This window comes from Furipterus horrens, unplaced genomic scaffold (assembly GCF_987537825.1).
Source record: "Furipterus horrens unplaced genomic scaffold, mFurHor1.1.pri manual_scaffold_8, whole genome shotgun sequence".
Taxonomy (NCBI): Eukaryota; Metazoa; Chordata; class Mammalia; order Chiroptera; family Furipteridae; genus Furipterus; species Furipterus horrens.
Genome location: NW_028327178.1, coordinates 36,687,480 through 36,697,349, shown reverse-complemented (window position 1 = coordinate 36,697,349; position 9,870 = coordinate 36,687,480). Strand labels below are relative to the sequence as shown.

Here is a 9,870-nt window from a genome sequence, read left to right as displayed (position 1 = left end):
AATATATCTCAAATTTTTATATTTAAGTTTTTATAAAAATGAGCACAAATTTCTTTGGCATAGTTTAACATAATTATTAAAATTCCAGAATATCTGGTTAACAGTACAGTTCAGGAAAACCAAAATATTGATCATTAAAATTCGAAGATAATTAAACCATTCAATGACAAGTGGTAAGTACCGTTAATAAAAAGAATAAAAACCAAATATTAAAGTTAGAAGCTATACATAGCAAAGGAAAACTGTAACCATCTGAACACCAGCTATTTAGGAGTTAATTTTTAAAATTATGTTATACACCTCTCTGCTGTGATATACTGGTGGCAGAAATAATAGATGAATAAAATTCCTCTTGATTAAAAAAAATGATCTACATAGTGTCTTTCTTGCATCTTATTTTCAGAGAACTCATTTGACCTCAAATTATTTTTGAGACTTTTTTTTTTTCTTTAGACATCTATGAAAATACAGCAAATGTTCTTAAAAAGCTGGGATTTAAGAAAAGGGGAGATGCTCAAATTATGGACTTTTATGTTATAGTTGAGGGAGATACATTGTACACTAGAGGCATGGTATAAAAATAAAAGAATTTTAGGTGTAGGGGTTTTTCCCATGTGTTTGAAAATTGTTCAAAGTTAAATAGAATAAACTATTTGCCATCCTGCAGGTTGTACTATATGGAATAACACCATTAAAACAGAACACCAGAAATTCACTTATCTGTGTGACTTTAAACTATCTTTGATGATTAACTGCTAAACAGATGGTACCTCATATATTTTTGGTACCTTTGAATTAGTATGGACCTTCATTACCATTGTAATTAAGAAAAGGAGAGACATCTGATGAGACAAAGTAGAAACTTCTGATGCGACAATAACATATCAACTAGGTGTAGTTACTGTGTACAGATATTCCATTCTTGTCTCCCTACAGTGCCAGTGTTACTCTTTTCTATTTTGATGCATTCATTCTTAATAAAGATAAAATTTCCAAATTTAAAAGTAAGTAAATTTCTTTGAATCTTAAGTTTTTCAAACCACTGTTTTTTCCTAGTTTTATTTGTAGGACTATGGGAGGTCCTCTCACTGTTCATCGTCACGATTCCCAATTTGGTAATTTCCAAAGAAATTCATCAGGTTGGTCCAAATATAGATGGAGAAGTAAGTGGATACTGATATAAAACAAAAAGTGATCATTCTTAGTCTCACTTTTGACACCACATAGACACATGCCACTGATGTTATTTGACTCTCAACACTGGGACTCTTATAGGCTCAATACACAATAGGTGGGAGTCAATATTCTTTTAAAGAAAAAACTCTACCTTATAGTTTCTATCAGAGTTTTAAATCTTTTTCTATACAGTCCTTTGGGCCTTATTCATAGCTTTTAATAAATATGTTATTATTTCCTTTGGCCAATGTGTTTCCAAACCCACACTTGTTCTTCTTGACTATTATTACCAGGCCAGTGCAAACCCTAGAAACTTCAGATATTTGCAAAATATATCAGGTTCTATTTTACGTCACTTTTCTTATAATGTTCAAACTTTATATTATGTGAATAGTTCTTCCTTAAGTTACCTACATAGTATTATTTGTTGAGGATATTTAAATACCTCTTTATTTATGGTCCATATGATACTTTTTGTGTTGCTGTTTCATTGTTTTCATATCCTGCCCTTGCCTAAGGCATCGCTTTTCCTTTTCCTTTTCGAGAGAACTGAGCCCTCCCGCTATCATTCAGAGTGAGGAAGATGAAACCTAAAACATTTTCTCCAATCTTCTTCCACCTTTTTCTTTATTTTTTATTAAAATTGTAACATAAAAATGTCACTGAAGAAAAGCCTTGGGTTCATCATTCCCAGCTCCCCTTCCCTGGAAAGAGAATACATTACCTTTTAATCATGTTGGACTTGCTTTTCCATAAGGCAATAAAAAAAGTCTCAACAGAGGATGCCACTTCTAACAGGTATTAAAAATGGAATTAAAAATGTTTGATGACAGAATCATTTCCATAGGGACCCCACCCCACCCCCATATTTTCCAGGTTTTTATTTTCTCCTTGTCTCCCTCTAGTCTCTCTTCTTAATTTTGTCTTGCATGATTCTTTCTCCCAAACATATCCTTGGGATTTTAAACAGGTGCCCTTCCCTCATTTCCAGTTTTTTCCTTCTTTCTCACCAGGATGCTTCTGCACTGATTTTCTATTGACTCTGTACTCTGTCTACAAATACTCATTACAGTTGGAAGTTGCAATCTACCTTCTCCTCTGATACATTAACTGCATATGAACCAAATTCTGTGTGATTATATCCTTTTTCTTATTGACTAGATATATGGACTGGCTTTCAATTCACTGCATAGTTTTCCAAATGGATTTATTTTGCTGGCACAGAAGCATGCCTATATCATCAATCTTATCTTTCTTCTTTACTGATTTTTACCTGTCTTCAAATTGTCCATTTTCCCCAATCACATTTCTAAATCTCCATCTCATGCATTGGATGTTAAACCCTACACTTTTCATGGTTTAAGGTGAAATCATGCCCTATTATGTGGACTGCTACCTTCTGGGTATTTCCTAGAAACTACCTATCTCCCTTCTGGTGAATGTATAAGTGCCTTTCCCCGTTGGCCTGTTTATTAGAGGCTGTGTGTTATGTCAGGTATTAATGCATACCACCTGCAACCTGAAAATATAAATTCTGGTAGAAGCGCCTGCAGGAAGTAACATTTTGGCCTAAGGGATTCAAATCTCTCTCTCTCTGTTTATTCTTAAGAAACATTTTCAGTAAGCCATTTTGCATGGACACCATTAAGGTTTCGCTTTTTCCAAAAAGCCTTTCTTGATTCTTTCCACCTTTTTTCTGCTTTCTACCCTCACCTGGCTCCCCACCCTTAGCTGCCATGAGTCTAAAGTACCCACAGAGATTGTGTGCATTTATTGTGGTGCGGTGGGCAGCTTCCAAGGTGGCTCCTAAAGAACCCCCCCCCCCTTGTGTTACTCATGGTGTTGTGTCATCCCAACCCGAGTGTGGACTGCACATAGTAAACTGCTTCGAACAAATAGAACATGGCAAAAGTGATGGGATCTACGTCTGAATTTAGGTAACAGAAGTTCCTCTCTTTCTCTGGCGTTTCTTGCTTTCTCACTCTAAGAGAAGACACCTGCCCTCTTGTGAGCTGCTGTATGCAGAGGTGCACATAGCAAGAAAATGGGGGAGGCCTCTGACTAGTAGTCATCAAGTCCTCTGTCCAACAGCCCACTAAAAACTGAACCCCACCAACCTCCACTTGTATGAGCTTAGAAATGGCTCCTTTTCCAGTGAAGCCTTCAGTGAGATACCACAGCCCTGGCTGACATTCTCATTGCAATCGTGAGAAACCCATACCCAGAAGACCCAGCTAAGCTGCTCCCAAAATCCTGACCCACAAAATCTGTGAGAAAACACATATTTGTTATTTATGTCACTTAGTTTTGGGGTAATTTGTTATACAGCAACAGATAACTAATATACATGGTCTTAGAAATTTGGTTTATATAACAGACTCTTTTCATTAGCCTGTATAAGGCGTGATAGTGTTCTAGTGAAAGAGTCAGCTTTATTTCCCCAGGACCTAGCATAATGCCTGAACCATGATATTGCCTAAAATATATTTATTGCATAAATGATCTAACGAGCACTTTCCAATTCTGTAAAACTTCAATCACCTCTGCCAATGAGTTGGTGTATCAACTGAGTTTTGCCTGAATCTGTTCGGGTGTGTAAAACAATGCCATAGACTGGGTGACTTATAAAAAATAGAAATTTATTTCTCACAGTTCTGTAGGCTGGAAGGTCAAGATCAAGGTGTTGGCATATTTGATGTCAGTTGAGGGCCTCATTCATAGTTTATATGGTCATCCTCTTGCTGTATCCTTACATGGCAAAAGGACCCGAGTACTTCTTTGGGGCCTCTTTTATAAGGGCACTAGTTTCATTCATGAGAGATCTACCATTATAACCTAATAATCTCCCATAGGCCCCACCTCCAAATATCATGACATTGGGCATTAGGATTTAACACACACGTTTAGGAAGGACACAAGCATTCAATCTATAGCAGATTTTTTGGTAACTGATTTAGGGAATCAGGAAAGTTTAAAAGTATAATAAGGAGCTCACAGAATTGAGGAAGGGTAAGGAAGACTGTTCAGAGAAGGCACAAGCACCAAGAGTGGCTAAAATATGTCAAAGCTCAGTCAGGTTTCTACCTCAGGGACATTGATCAGGATGTCATGTGGCAGCATACTTCCCACTGCTAGACTTTGGATCCCACAGCTGCCACTATGCATGATCTCTAGCCATTCTGGAGTTTTGCATCCTCCCCTAAAGAGCCGAAGTTCAGAGTGGAGTTGTCAGTTGCCTGAGCTGAAGTCATATGCCGCTGCCCTCTGCCAGGATGCAGAAGCAAGGACTGTCTGTCCACCTTTTGGTAGATTAAGATAGGTTTATACCTCCCTCCAAAATCACCCAAGTGGTATTTCCCAATGGGGAAAGGAATCAAATGCTGGGGGGCCAAAAGTGACAAGTGGTCATGCTGTCAAGCAGTAAATGAATTCTTTCTAAATCCAGTAGGAAACCCACCCATTAGAGGAGCAGCTCTTTCCTCAGAAAGAGCTTTAGTATTTTCTTTTAGGTAATTTTGTTTTTCTTTTTTTAAAACTTTCTCACCTAATGGATTCCTTTTTTAGTACAAACTCTTTAAAATAATAGTCCGTGCATAAATATTAACCACTATTCCTTTCTTGCCACCCACGTGCCATCTATTATAGTCCATTTTCTACTCAGGTGTATAAAGAAGAAAAAGAACATGTTTATATATGTTTTCTTTTCTCAGGTATGAAAAGGCCTAGATTAACATTTTCAGTCTGAAGAAATAAACTTACAAAGCACCCAGTGCTGGGCCTGGTACCCACTGTAGTCAATGACTGGCATTTTCCTTTTCACCACACATGTTTTCCACATGTACTTTGAGCTTTTCTCCCATAAACTTTCATAATGGTACCCTTTACTGTGGAACTAATTATTATAAATATTAATCTTCTCTTCTCTTACCTATACTTGTTATTTTCAGCACCAACAAAAACTCACCCACGAATCCTAATTCTCATAATCTGGACTTCTTTTTCTTTATAGTATCACATACAATTTTGCTTGGCCTTCCTTCTCCCTTGTTTCCATGTTTCTCAAACCTTCTGGTGGAGATGGAACATCTCCCTAATGACCCCCTTTGCTTGTTTTCCTGGATTTTTCTTGAACTCCTTTGTCTACCTCCATCTTTGCCTGTGTTCAAATATCTTTATCTTTCAAGCTGCTGGCTTTCTCTATTTATCTTTTCCTCTTCATATTGTCTTTCTTTTGGCCTTCTACATTCTTTATGCCCAACTACTTTAAAAGTTCTTTCTTGGATCATACAGTGTGGACCTGGTACCTCTTCTGTGAAGTGGCAGCTGAGGAGACTCTGGCACTTGCCATGACCCGCAAAAAGCCCAAGGAAGGAGCCAAGACTCAGAACAATTATCATATTAATTTAGAGGTGGTGGCGGCAGGATGGTTCTGTAATGCAGTTTAAGATTAAGAGGCACACACCACTTAGCAAACTAATGAAAGCCTATTGTGAACAACAGGGTTTGTCAATGAGGCAGATCAGATTCCAATTTGACAGGCAGCCAATCAATGAAACTGACACACCTGCACAGTGGGAAACGGAGAATGAAGATACAATTGATGTGTTCCAGAAGTAGGCAGGAGGTGTCTGCTAAAGAAGGAACCTGCTACTTTTCTCCAGAACTCTGTTGCTTCAGACCAAGAAGATATTCTCAATTAGAAAACTGCAATTTGGTTCCACCACATCTGACTCCTACAGTATAGTTTTCTCTATACTTTCATTTCCCCTTCCCCATTCCTTTATAGTACTGATGTATGTGCACAGCCATTTGCATTTTTAAAACTAAATGGCCAGTGGTATGTTTCGATCAGCATCAAATGGAGATGGAATGGGAAAGGTACTGGTTCTGTGAAAATACCCCTTTCTCCATGAGTAGCATGCTCATTCAGCTCTTATCTTTTATTCCAGAAAGTTATTTTGTTCTCACTACTTAACAAAAAAAGAACAACATAAAAACCTACACATACTTTGTTTGATCGGAGAATTGTAATGTTTTTCATTCATCATTGTAAAAATAAGGGCAATTTTACAACTTTTTGTATGTAGCTGTGACATGTAGGGCAATCTGTCTTTACGTAGGGATAAATTACTCTAAAAGAAATGAATCCTAGGTAGTTTTTCTTCAACTCAAGTGTGCTATTGTTTAAAATAAAAATAAAATAAAAGTTTTTTCTGCATCTTCTCTCATATTCAACCTTATATTCACACCTCTATCTTAACTGAAGTCTTTCTAAGACTGTTTCTCTTTTACTGCCTATTTTGCTTCTTATTAACTATCATTTTTAACCATTCATCATTAAGTCAACTTACATTTATTACATATTTATTCTCTGGCTAGAACTGCATCAGGTACTGAGGAGGCCAAAAAAGAATGAACCAGCATTCTTCCTTCAGTAGCTCAAGATCCAGCAAAGAAGGAAAACTTCTAAAACAAACAAACAAACAACAACAACACCAAACCATGTAAGCGGGTTCCTAAGAGGATAATCAAAATGCTTTAGAGCACAGCAAATGGAGACATGGATTCTGTATGAGAAGGTTGAAGCAGTCTTTTCAGAAGAGATAATATTCAAGCTGGGTCCTGATGAATGGATAGGATTTTGCTAGACAGAAATGGGGAAAGCTATTTCAAACACACAGCTGAGTAAAGTCATGGGTTTTGTGGGTTTTTCAGAAGGGCATGAGTGGAGTCTGAAATCCAGCCCATGTTCTGCTTGTTCCCTCGCACAGGGCAGTATCAGCCCATAGGAAGGAACACAACAGCATTACTAGTGGAACAAAAGCGCATGATTTCTAAGAAGGAGGTACCATGCAGCCTATCATTTTTGTCCTTTTGCTTCTAATCTCTACACTTGAAACCCCTGTTCATGAGCTTTTCCAAATTCAAATTTCTTGGGTTAATATAACAGTAGATGAATGGCTAGCCTCAGAATCTGCAGTGTTTCCAGGAAAATGGGGTATTTCACTCTTTTCTTTCTCACATTTATAATATTTTTCCATACATATAATGATAACCTATCTTCTTAGCTATACAAATATCTTTAGTTACTTTTTTCCAAATAAATGTTTATTGCTTTTGACTTAATTAAAGCTACTAGCACCAAGTTCAGTCACAAGTTATTTTCTTTTTCTTTGCCTACTTTCTATATTGTTCTTCCAAAAGAAGTAGTTTATTCCTAAAATGCACACACATACATTGCATACACACACATTCACACACATACCCAGGCTTTCTGGAATTTCAATAAACCATCTATCATTTTAGACCTGAAAGCAATCTAAGAAGCATAAGAACTAAACTTATAACTTCTATCTACTGACACAGAAACAAAATCTCTGATACTAAGGGATTTACTCCAAATCATGGAGTTAAGAAAAGAATCATCTCCAACAAGAGTTATTATTGATGTTTCCATATTGTTGATGAATCATTTGGTCTTTCTTTTTTTTAAAATAATCCTTAGATCCTTTTTTTTAATCCTCACCCTTGGACTTTTTTTTTTTTTTTTCATTGCTTTTAGAGAGAGAAAAAGGAAGAGAGGAAGGGAGAAAGAGAGAAACATTGATCAGTTGCCTGCCATATGCACCTGGACCAAGGATCCTCCATGTCCAGGCCAGAGATCCTATGAGAAACCCAGGCATATGTCCTCACTGGAAATGGAACCTGCGATCCTTCAGTTACTGTATGACGCTCCCACCAACTGAGTCACTCCGGCCAGGGCCATTCTTCTTCATAACAGCAACTTAATGTGGAGTACATTTTTCCTTTGCTAACTTTTTTAGTTTTAACTTTGAAATCTCTGCACACCTAGGGAATTAATACATATTCCAACAGGTTGCCCTTTCTTACCTTTCATTTTTCAAATATTAATTTCCCTATTACCAGTTTTTTACCATACCTGTGACTTTGGTCCCCTCTTTCCATGATGGCTTATAATTTGCTCCCTGATTGCTTTGCCAATGCCATGTTTAGAACATTCTCAGATCCTTCCAGAATTATCCTGCCTTTCTGCCTGGACTGAACGCCCCTATGTTTCATCCCTCATCCACTTGCTGGCATCCTGACCACCTTCTTGCTGCTCTGCTGTCCCCCATATGGGGCATGAGCAAAAGGGTCTCCTGTAAGACAGATCTCAACCCCCACCCCCTATTAGCTTTAGCCCTGATATTTGTTCTGAGATGGAATTTGTATTCATCTTTCTAGAAAGGTCCACACAAAGTCTTAGTTTGTAGAAACAATTTGGGGATAGCATAAAAATACTAATGAACATACAACTTAAAATATACACATGGATTCTCTTACCATAGTAACATCCTTACATTTATTACTTTCTCTCTCAAGCCCTGGAACTTCACTTTATAAGATCCACTTCAAGTAGCCAGAGCAGTCTTTTAAAATAAAAACCGGGTCATGTCACTCCTTGTTAAAAATTCTCCAGTGGTTTTCCATTGCAATTAGACCAAAATACAGGCCCCTTACCACAGCCTGTATGGCCCTGCAGGAAATGGCCCCTGAACCTCTCTGACTTCCTTCCTTTCTACTCACTTCTCCTGTCTCACTGAGCCCATGCTACACTGACCTTTCTATTTCTCAAACTTACTACACTCCTTCTTACCTCAGGGCCTTTGCACTTCCTGTACTCTCTGCCTAGAAGGATCAGCCCCCAGAGCTTTGCCCAGCTGGCTGGTCCTTTCCAGCATTCAGCACCCTCTGCACTTATCCCCTACTCCATCAATTCTCTTTTCTTCATTTGATTTAACCAGTATCTGAAATTGTATCGGCCATTTATTTGTTGGGTTATTATTATTGGTATCCTCCCTCTGGAACGGCACTGTCCGGTGGAACTTTCTGCAATAATGGAAATGTTCCCTATGCTGCACAATAGTGTAGCCAGTAGCTACATGTGGTAATTGAGCACTTGAAATGTGGTTAGTGAGACACAAGTAGGTTTTGTGCGGCTTTATCTAAGAAGTCAACAAAATACTAGAAAACATCAGCAAACACTTGTATAAAAGTCATTGAGCATCTACTGCTGAAATATTACTGTAATTCTGGTGGCTCCACTTTAATAAAAACCTAACAAAGCAGGTCAGGGGAAAGGTAAATAAAATAAAATAATGATGAAAGAGTTTCTGCAGGACAATGTTAGCCCAAATAGTGCCTTGGTGTGAATTAGATGGAGAGGTCATCTTTGGTGGACATGGCCTCCTGGCCTCACACTTTCCTCAGTGAGAAAAGTGTGAGCTGAATTTGATCCCGAACTCGCTTCTTAAGCAGGCTCATTTATGCAGGGCCAGTCTGCACAATTATAAGGGTTTGCCCACTGTTTCTGCAAAAGGTTAAAACTATTTGTATTCTTCAGCCTAGAATGGTTTGAATGGTGGGCCACTAGTCACATAATAACATCTTATAAAATTGTAAGGTAAATGTTTATATATATGGAAAGAGAGAGAGAGAGTGATTGAGAGACAGAGGGTGAAGGAGATTTTTGTTTATCAATCTTGAAACACTGGAGTTAGGGGACCACTTTGAAACTGCAGTGTTCTAACTAAAAAAAAATGTTAAAAGCAATTAATACTTTTCACAAATAAGATTTGAAATTTATATTCCCAGATTATAGACTAAAATGTGTCTGTTTAAGAAGGGTCCCAA

The 9,870-nt window shown here is 37.7% G+C and overlaps 1 pseudogene; it reads left to right on the top strand.

Moving 5' to 3' along the window:
* Nucleotides 1–5,522: 5,522 nt before the first annotated feature.
* On the top strand, nt 5,523–5,811 carry LOC150002736 (small ubiquitin-related modifier 2 pseudogene; annotated as a pseudogene).
* The last annotated feature ends 4,059 nt before the right edge of the window (nt 5,812–9,870 follow it).